The sequence below is a fragment of the Elephas maximus genome, chromosome X, assembly GCF_024166365.1.
Source record: "Elephas maximus indicus isolate mEleMax1 chromosome X, mEleMax1 primary haplotype, whole genome shotgun sequence".
Lineage (NCBI taxonomy): Eukaryota > Metazoa > Chordata > Mammalia > Proboscidea > Elephantidae > Elephas > Elephas maximus.
The window spans coordinates 166986590-166995361 of record NC_064846.1 but is presented as its reverse complement, the minus strand read 5'-3'; positions in this window follow the sequence as shown (position 1 = coordinate 166995361).

The window sequence follows — 8772 nt, the reverse complement described above, 5'->3', positions numbered from 1 at the left end:
CACCCATCAGCACACTCTAGGGAACAGAGATGCATTTTCCTCAGAGACGCTCGGGGGTTGGTTCTCAGGCCCCTGCCTTGTTCAGACCATGACCCCCTGCTGCAATCAAATACTGGTATACACGCCAATCACCCCTGCCCCTCTAAGACTGTAGGACAGAGCCTGTACCACACACCACTTGATATCAGCTACCTGGAAACCTGAGCTGACTTCATACAAGAAAACTGAATGGACTCCTAGACTGATATACCTGATAACAGCTCTAGCCAGCTGGGGACAGGACACCAGAGCTCCAAAGGCAAAAATAATCAAACTAGCTCACTCAAGCAACCCACAGGGGTATAACAAAACAAAACAAAGCAAGTAGCTACGACACAGTAAGCAAACATAAATAAATAACTTATAGGGTTATTAAACTTTTCATTATGTTCCTGAATAATCTTTCTAATTTCTTCAGTTGCTTTATCTGTGTGTTCCTTGGCTTGTTCTGCGTATTGCCTCATTTCCTTCCTGATGTCTTGAGGGGTTCTGTATACTAAACTTTTGTATTCTGCATCTGGTAATTCCAGGAATGCACTTCCATCTAGAAGATCCCTGGATTCTTTGTTTTGAGAGCCTGTTGAGGTGATCATGGTCTGTTTATGTGACTTGATATGAAGGTGAAATTAAGACATTTCCAGATAAACACAAGTTGAGGGAATTCGTAAAAACTAAACCAAAACTACAAGAAATACTAAAGGGAGTTCTTTGGTTAGAAAATCAGTAATATCAGGTATTAGCTGGAAAAATCCATAGACTGACAGCAATCAGAAATTCAGAAGATTAACAATAAAATTACAGAAGTAGACAACTCAATAGAAAGTCAGAGGAGCAGAACTGAGCAAGCAAAAGCTAGAATTTTGGAACTCGAAGATAAATCACTTGGCACTAATATATTTGAAGAAAAATCAGAAAAAAGAATTAAAAAAAAATGAAGAAACCTTAAGAATCATGTGGGACTCTCTCGAGAGAAATAACCTACGAGTGATTGGAGTACCGAAACAGGGAGGGATAACAGAAAATACAGAGAAAATTGTTGAAGATTTGTTTGCAGAAAACTTCCCTGATATTGTGAAAGATGAGAAGATATCTATCCAAGATGCTCATTGAACTCCACATAAGGTAGATCTTAAAAGAAAGTCACCGAGACATACTATAATCAAGCTTGCCAAAACCAAAGATAAAGAGACAATTATAAGAGCAAAGAGAAATAAAAGAAAAGTCACCTACAAAGGAGAGCCAATAAGAATAAGCTTGGACTACTTGGCAGAAACCATGCAGGCAAGAAGGCAATGGGATGACATATTTAAAAAACTGAAGGAAAAAAATTGCCTGCCAAGAATCATATATCCATCAAAACTGTCTCTTAAATATGAAGGTGAAATTAAGACATTTCCAGATAAACACAAGTTGAGGGAATTCGTAAAAACTAAACCAAAACTACAAGAAATACTAAAGGGAGTTCTTTGGTTAGAAAATCAGTAATATCAGGTATTAGCCCAAGACTAGAACACTGGGCAGAGCAATCAGAAGTCAACCCAAACAGGGAAATCCAAAAAAACAAAGCAAGATTAAAAAAAAAAAAAAAAAAAAAAAAAAGCCCAACACAGGGTAACGGCGATGCTATTGTATAAAAGAAGACAACATTAAAATAGTAAAGAGGAACTCAGAAATGTAATCATACACCTTCCATATGGAGAGGAACATACAGCGATACAAAGAAATAAAAGTTAGTTTTAAATTTAGGAAAATAGGGGTAAATAATAAGGTAACCACAAAGGAGACAAACTATCCTACTCATCAAAATAAAATACAAGGGAAAAATACAGACTCAGCAGAAACAAAATCAACAACAACCAATATGAGCAAAGGACAATATATAAAGAAAATCTACTCAGCACATAAAATCAAGTGGGAAAAAGAAACCGTCAACACACAAAAAAAGACATCAAAATGATAGCACTAAATTCATACCTATCCATAATTACCCTGAATGTCAATGGACTAAATGCACCAATAAAGAGACAGAGAGTGGCAGAATGGATTAAAAAACAAGATCCATCTATACGCTGCCTACGAGAGACACACCTTAGGCTTAGAGACACAAACTAAGGATGGAAAAAAATATATCAAGCAAACAACAATCAAAAAAGAGCAGGAGTGGCAATATTAATTTCTGACAAAACAGACTTTAAAGTTAAATCCATCAGAAAGGATAAGGAAGGACACTATATAATGATTAAAGGGACAATACACCAAGAAGATATAACCATATTAAATATTTATGCACCCAATGACAGGGCTGCAAGATACATAAAACAAACTCTATCAGCTCCACAATAATGGTAGGAGACTTCAACACACCACTTTTGGTGAAGGACAGGACATCCAGAAAGAAGCTGTATAAAGACACGGAAGATCTAAATGCCACACTCCACCAACTTGACCTCGTAGACATATACAGAACACTCCACCCAACAGCAACCAACTATACTTTCTTTTCTAGTGCACATGGAACATTCTCTAGAATAGACCACGTATTAGGTCATAAAGCAAGCCTCAGCAGAATCCAAAACAGTGAAATATTACAAAGCATCTTCTCTGACCAGAAGGCCATAAAAGTGGAAATCAATAACGGGAAAAGAAATCAAACGCTTGGAAACTGAACAATACCCTGCTCAAAAAAAGACTGAATTATAGAAGACATTAAGGATGGAATAAAGAAATTCATAGAATCCAATGAGAATGAAAACACTTCCTATCAGAACCTTTGGGACAGAGCAAAAGTGGTGCTCAGAGGCCAATTTATATCAATAAATGCACACATCCAAAAAGAAGAAATGGCCCAAATCGAAGAATTATCCCTACAACTTGAACAAATAGAAAGAGAGCAACAAAAGAAACCCACAGGCACCAGAAGAAAACAAATAATAAAAATCAGAGCTGAACTATATGAAATAGAAAACAGAAAAACAATTAAAAGAATTAAGACCAAAAGCTGGTTTTTTGAAAAAATCAACAAAATTGATAAACCACTGGCCAAACTGAGAAAAGAAAAACAGGAGAGGCAGCAAATAACCCAAATAAGAAATGAGAGGGGCGATATTACAACAGACCCAACTGAAATTAAAAGAATCATATCAGATTACTATGAAAAACTGTACTCAAACAAATTTGAAAACCTAGAAGAAATGGATGAATTCCTAGAAACACACTACCTACCTAAACTAACACAAACAGGTAGAACAACTAAATAGACCCATAACAAAAGAAGAGATTGAAAAGGTAATCAAAAAACTCCCAACAAAAAAAAGCCCTGGTCTGGACAGCTTTACTGCAGAGTTCGACCAAACTTTCAGAGAAGAGTTAGCACCACTACTACTAAAGGTATTTCAGAGCATAGAAAAGGACAGAATACTACCAAACTCATTCTATGAAGCCACCATATCCCTGATACAAAAACCAGGTAAAGACAGCACAAGATAAGAAAATTATAGACCTATATCCCTCATGGATGTAGATACAAAAATCCTCAACAAAATACTAGCCAATAGGATTCAACAACATATCAAAAAAATAATTCACCATGACCAAGTGGGATTCGTACCAGGTATGCAGGGATGGTTCAATATTAGAAAAACAATTAATGTAATCCACCACATAAATAAAACAAAAGACAAGAGTCACATGATTTTATCAATTGATGCAGAAAAGGCATTTGACAAAGTTCAACACTCATCCATGATAAAAACTCTCAGCAAAATAGGAATAGAAGGAAAATTCCTCAACATAATAAAGGGCATTTATACAAAGCCAACAGCCAACATCACCCTAAATGGAGAGAGCCTGAAAACATTCCCTTGAGATCGGGAACCAGAGAAGGATGCCCTTTATCACTGCTCTTATTGAACATTGTGCTGGAAGTCCTAGCCAGAGCAATTAGGCTAGGTAAAGAAATAAAGGGCATCCAGATCAGCAAGGAAGAAGTAAAAGTATCTCTATTTGCAGATGACATGATCTTATACACAGAAAACCCTAAGGAATCCTCCAGAAAACTACTGAAACTAATAGAAGAGTTCAGCAGAGGATCGGGATACAAGATAAACATACAAAAATCAGTTGGATTCCTCTACGCCAACAAAAAGAACATCGAAGAGGAAATCACCAAATCAATGCCATTTACAGTAGCCCCCAAGAAGATAAAATACTTAGGAATAAATCTTACCAGAGGTGTAAAAGACTTATGCAAAGAAAGCTACAGTACACTTCTGCAAGAAACCAAAAGAGACTTACATAAGTGGAAGAATGTACCTTGCTCTTGGATAGGAAGACTTAACGTTATATAAATGTCTATTCTACCAATAACGATCTATACATTTAATGCAATTCCGATCAAAATCCCAAGGACATTCTTTAATGAGAGGGAGAAACAAATCACCAACTTCATATGGAAGGGAAAGAGGCCCCGGATAAATAAGGCATTACTGAAAAAAGAAGAGCGAAGTGGGAGGCCTTACTCTACCTGATTTTAGAACCTATTATACCGCCACAGTAGTCAAAACAGCCTGGTACTGGTATAACAACAGATACATAGACCAATGGAACAGAAATGAGAATCCAGACGTAAATCCATCCACATATGAGCAGCTGAATGATATTTGACAAAGGCCCCAAAACAGTTAAATGGGGAAAAGACAGTCTTTATAACCAATGGTGCTGGCATAACTGGATATCCAACTGCAAAAAAATGAAACAAGACCCATACCTCACTCCATGCACAAAAACTAACTCAAAATGGATCAAAGACCTAAATATAAAATCTAAAACGATAAAGATCATGGAAGAAAAAATAGGGACAACACTAGGAGCCCTAATACATGGCATAAACATTATACGAAACGTTATAAAGAATGTAGAAGAAAAACTAGATAACTGGGAGCTCCTAAAAATGAAGCGCCTACGCTCATCCAAAGACTTCACCAAAAGAGTAAAGAGACTACCTACAGACTGGGAAAAAGTTTTTAGCTATGACATCTCTGATCAGTGCCTGATCTCTAAAATCTACATGATACTGCAAAAATTCAACTCTAAAAAGACAAATAACCCAATTAAAAAATGGGCAAAAGATATGAATAGACACTTCACTAAAGAAGGCATTCAGGTAGCTAACAGATATATGAGGAAATGTTCACGATCATTAGCCATTAGAGAAATGCAGATCAAAACTACAATGAGATTTCATCTCACTCCAACAAGGCTGGCGTTAATCCAAAACGCACAAAACAATAAATGTTGGAGCGGCTGTGGAGAAATTGGAACACTTATACACTGCTGGCGGGAATGTCAAATGGTACAACCACTTTGGAAATCAATTTGGCAGTTCTTTAAAAAGCTAGAAATAGAACTACCATAAAAAAATTTTTTTTTTCCAGCAATCCTACTCCTTGGAATATATTCTAGAGAAATAAGAGCCTTTACACGAACAGATACATGCACACCCGTGTTTATTGCAGCACTGTTTACAATAGCAAAAACATGGAAGCAACCAAGGTGCCCATCAACGGATGAATGGATAAATAAATTATGGTATATTCACACAATGGAATACTACACATAGATAAAGAACAGTGAGGAATCTGTGAAACATTTCATAACATGGAGGAACCTGGAAGGCATTATGCTGAGTGAAAGTAGTCAGTTGCAAAAGGACAAATATTGTATAAGACCACTATTATAAGAACTTGAGAAATAGTTTAAACTGAGAAGAAAACATTTTTTTGTGGTTATGAGGGGGGGAGGGAGGGAGGGTGGGAGAGGGGTATTCACTAATTAGATAGTAGATAAGAACTACTTTAGGTGAAGGGAAAGACAGGACACAATACAGGGGAGGTCAGCACAATTCGACTAAACCAAAAGCAAAGAAGTTTCCTGAATAAACTGAATGCTTCGAAGGCCAGCGTAGCAGGGGCAGGGGTCTGGGGACCACGGTTTCAGGGAACATCTAAGTCAATTGGCATAATCTATTAAGAAAACATTCGGCATCCCACTTTGAAGAGTGGTGTCTGGGGTCTTAAACGCTAGCAAGCAGTCATCTAAGATGCACCTGGATCAAAGGAGAATGAAGAACACCAAGGACACAAGGCGATTACGAGCCCAAGAGACAGAAAGGGCCACATGAACCAGTGACTACATCATCCTGAGACCAGAAGAACTAGATGGTGCCCAGGTACAGCCAATGACTGCCCTGACAGGGAACACAACAGAGAACCCCTGAGGGAGCAGGAGAGCAGTGGGATGCAGACCCCAAATTTCTCATAAGACCAGACTTAATGGTCTGACTGAGACTAGAGGGACCCCGGTGGCCATGGCCCCCAGACCTTCTGTTGGCCCAGGACAGGAAGCATTCCTGAAGCCAACTCTTCAGACATGGATTGGACTGAACAATGGGTTGGAGAGGGATGCTGGTGAGGAGTGAGCTTCTTGGATCAGGTGGACACTTGAGACTATGTTGGCATCTCCTGCCTGGAGGGGAGATGAGAGGGTGGAGGGGCTTAGAAGCTGGCAAAAAGGACACAAAGAGAGTGGAGGGAGAGAGCAGGCTGTCTCATTAGTGGGAGAGTAATTGGGACTGTGTAGCAAGGTGTATATGGGTTTTTGTGTGAGAGACTGACTTGATTTGTAAACTTTCACTTAAAGCACAATAAAAATTATTAAAAAAAAAAAAAGAAACATCAGACAAAGTTCAATAGACAGAGATCCTACTATATACCTGACCAGTCCTCAAAACTGGCAAGGTCATCTAAAAGAAAGAAAGTCTCACAAACTGCCACAGCTGAAAGAAGATGTGATCACTAAATGTGTGTGCTGTCCTGGCTGGGATCCTCGGACAGAAAAAGGAGATTAGGGAACAACTGAGGAAATATAAAGTATGGACTTCAGTTAATAATTATGTATCAATACTGGTCCATTAATTGTGATGAATGTACTGTACAAATGTAAGATGTCAATAATAGAGACAGTTGGGTATGGGGTACGTGGGAACTCTGTACTGTCTTCTCAATTTTCTGTAAATCTGAAACTGTCTAAAATAAAGTTTATTAAAAAAAATAAAGAAAGGAAAAAAAGAAAAAAAAAGAAGTGAGGAAAACAATACCATTTATAATACCCCTAAAAAATAAAAAATTTAGGAATAAATCTAACCAAGGACGTAAAAGACCTATACAAATAGAACTACAAAACGTTACCGCAAGAAATCAAATAAGACCTACATAAATGGAAAAACATACCATGCTCATGGATAGGTAGACTCAACATTGTGAAAATGCTAATTCAGCCCAAAGCAATCTATAAATACAATGCAATCCTGATCCAAATACCAACGGCATTCTTTAAGGAGATGGAAAAACTAATCATTAACTTTATATGGAAGGGAAAGAGGTCCTGGATAAGTAAAGCACTACAGAAAAAAGAATAAAGTAGGAGGACTTGTACTGCCTGACCTCAGAACCTACTATACAGCTAGTCAAAACAGCCTGGTACTGGTACAATGACAGACACATTGACCAACGGAACAGAATTGAGAATCCAGATGTAAACCCATCCACCTACCATCACCTGATCTTTGACAAAGGCCCAAAGTCCATTAAATAGGGAGAAAGACAGTCTTTTTTAGCAAATGCTGCTGGCAAAACTGCATGTCCATCTGTTCAAAAAAGTGAAACAGGACTCATACCTTACATCATACATAATAAATAATTCAAAATGGATCAAAGATCTAAATATAAAACCAAAAACCATAGAAGAAAAAATAGGGTCAACATTAGAGGCCCTAATGCACAGCATAAATAGGACACAAACCTTAACTAACAATACACAAACACCAGAAGATAAGCTAGATGTAATGGATTGAATTGTGTCCCCATAAAATATGTGTCAACTTCTTTAGGCCATGTGTGATGGTCCTTCATTTTGTGATCTTCCTATGTGTTATAAATCATAATCTCTGCCTGTGGTTAAAGAAGATTAGGGTGGGATGTAACACCCTTGGGCCATATCCCCCATCCAATGTAAAGGGAGTTTCCCTGGGGTATTTTTTTTATGGCCTGCACCACCTTTTATCTTACAAGCAGAGAGTTTGGGACCTCATACCACCAAGAAAGCAGTGCCAGGAGCAGAGCACGTCCTTTGGACCTGGGGTCCTTGCGTGGAGAAGCTCCCAGTCTGGGGGAAGATTGATGAGAAGGCCTACAGAGAGAGAAAGCTTTCCCCTGGAGCTGACACCCTGAATTTGGACTTTTAGCCTACTTTACTGTGAAGAAATAAATTTCTCTTTGTTAAAGCCATTCACTTGGGATATTTCTGTTATAGCAGCACTAGATAACTAAGACACTAGGTAACTGGGATCTTCTAAAAATTAAAAACTTATACTTATCAAAAGACTTCACCAAAAGAGTAAAAGAGAACCTATTGACTGGGAAAAAAATTTTGGCTATGATAAATCCGACAAAGGTCTAACCTCTAAAATCTATAGGAAAATCCATCACCTCTACAACAAAAAGACAAATAATCCAATTAAAAAATGGGCAAAGGATATGGGCAGATGCTTCACCAAGGAAAACATTTGGGTGGTTAACAGACATATGGGGAAATGCTCACAATCATTAGCCATTAGAGAAATGCAAATCAAAACTACATTGAGATAACCATCTCACCCCAACTATGCTGGCGCTAAAC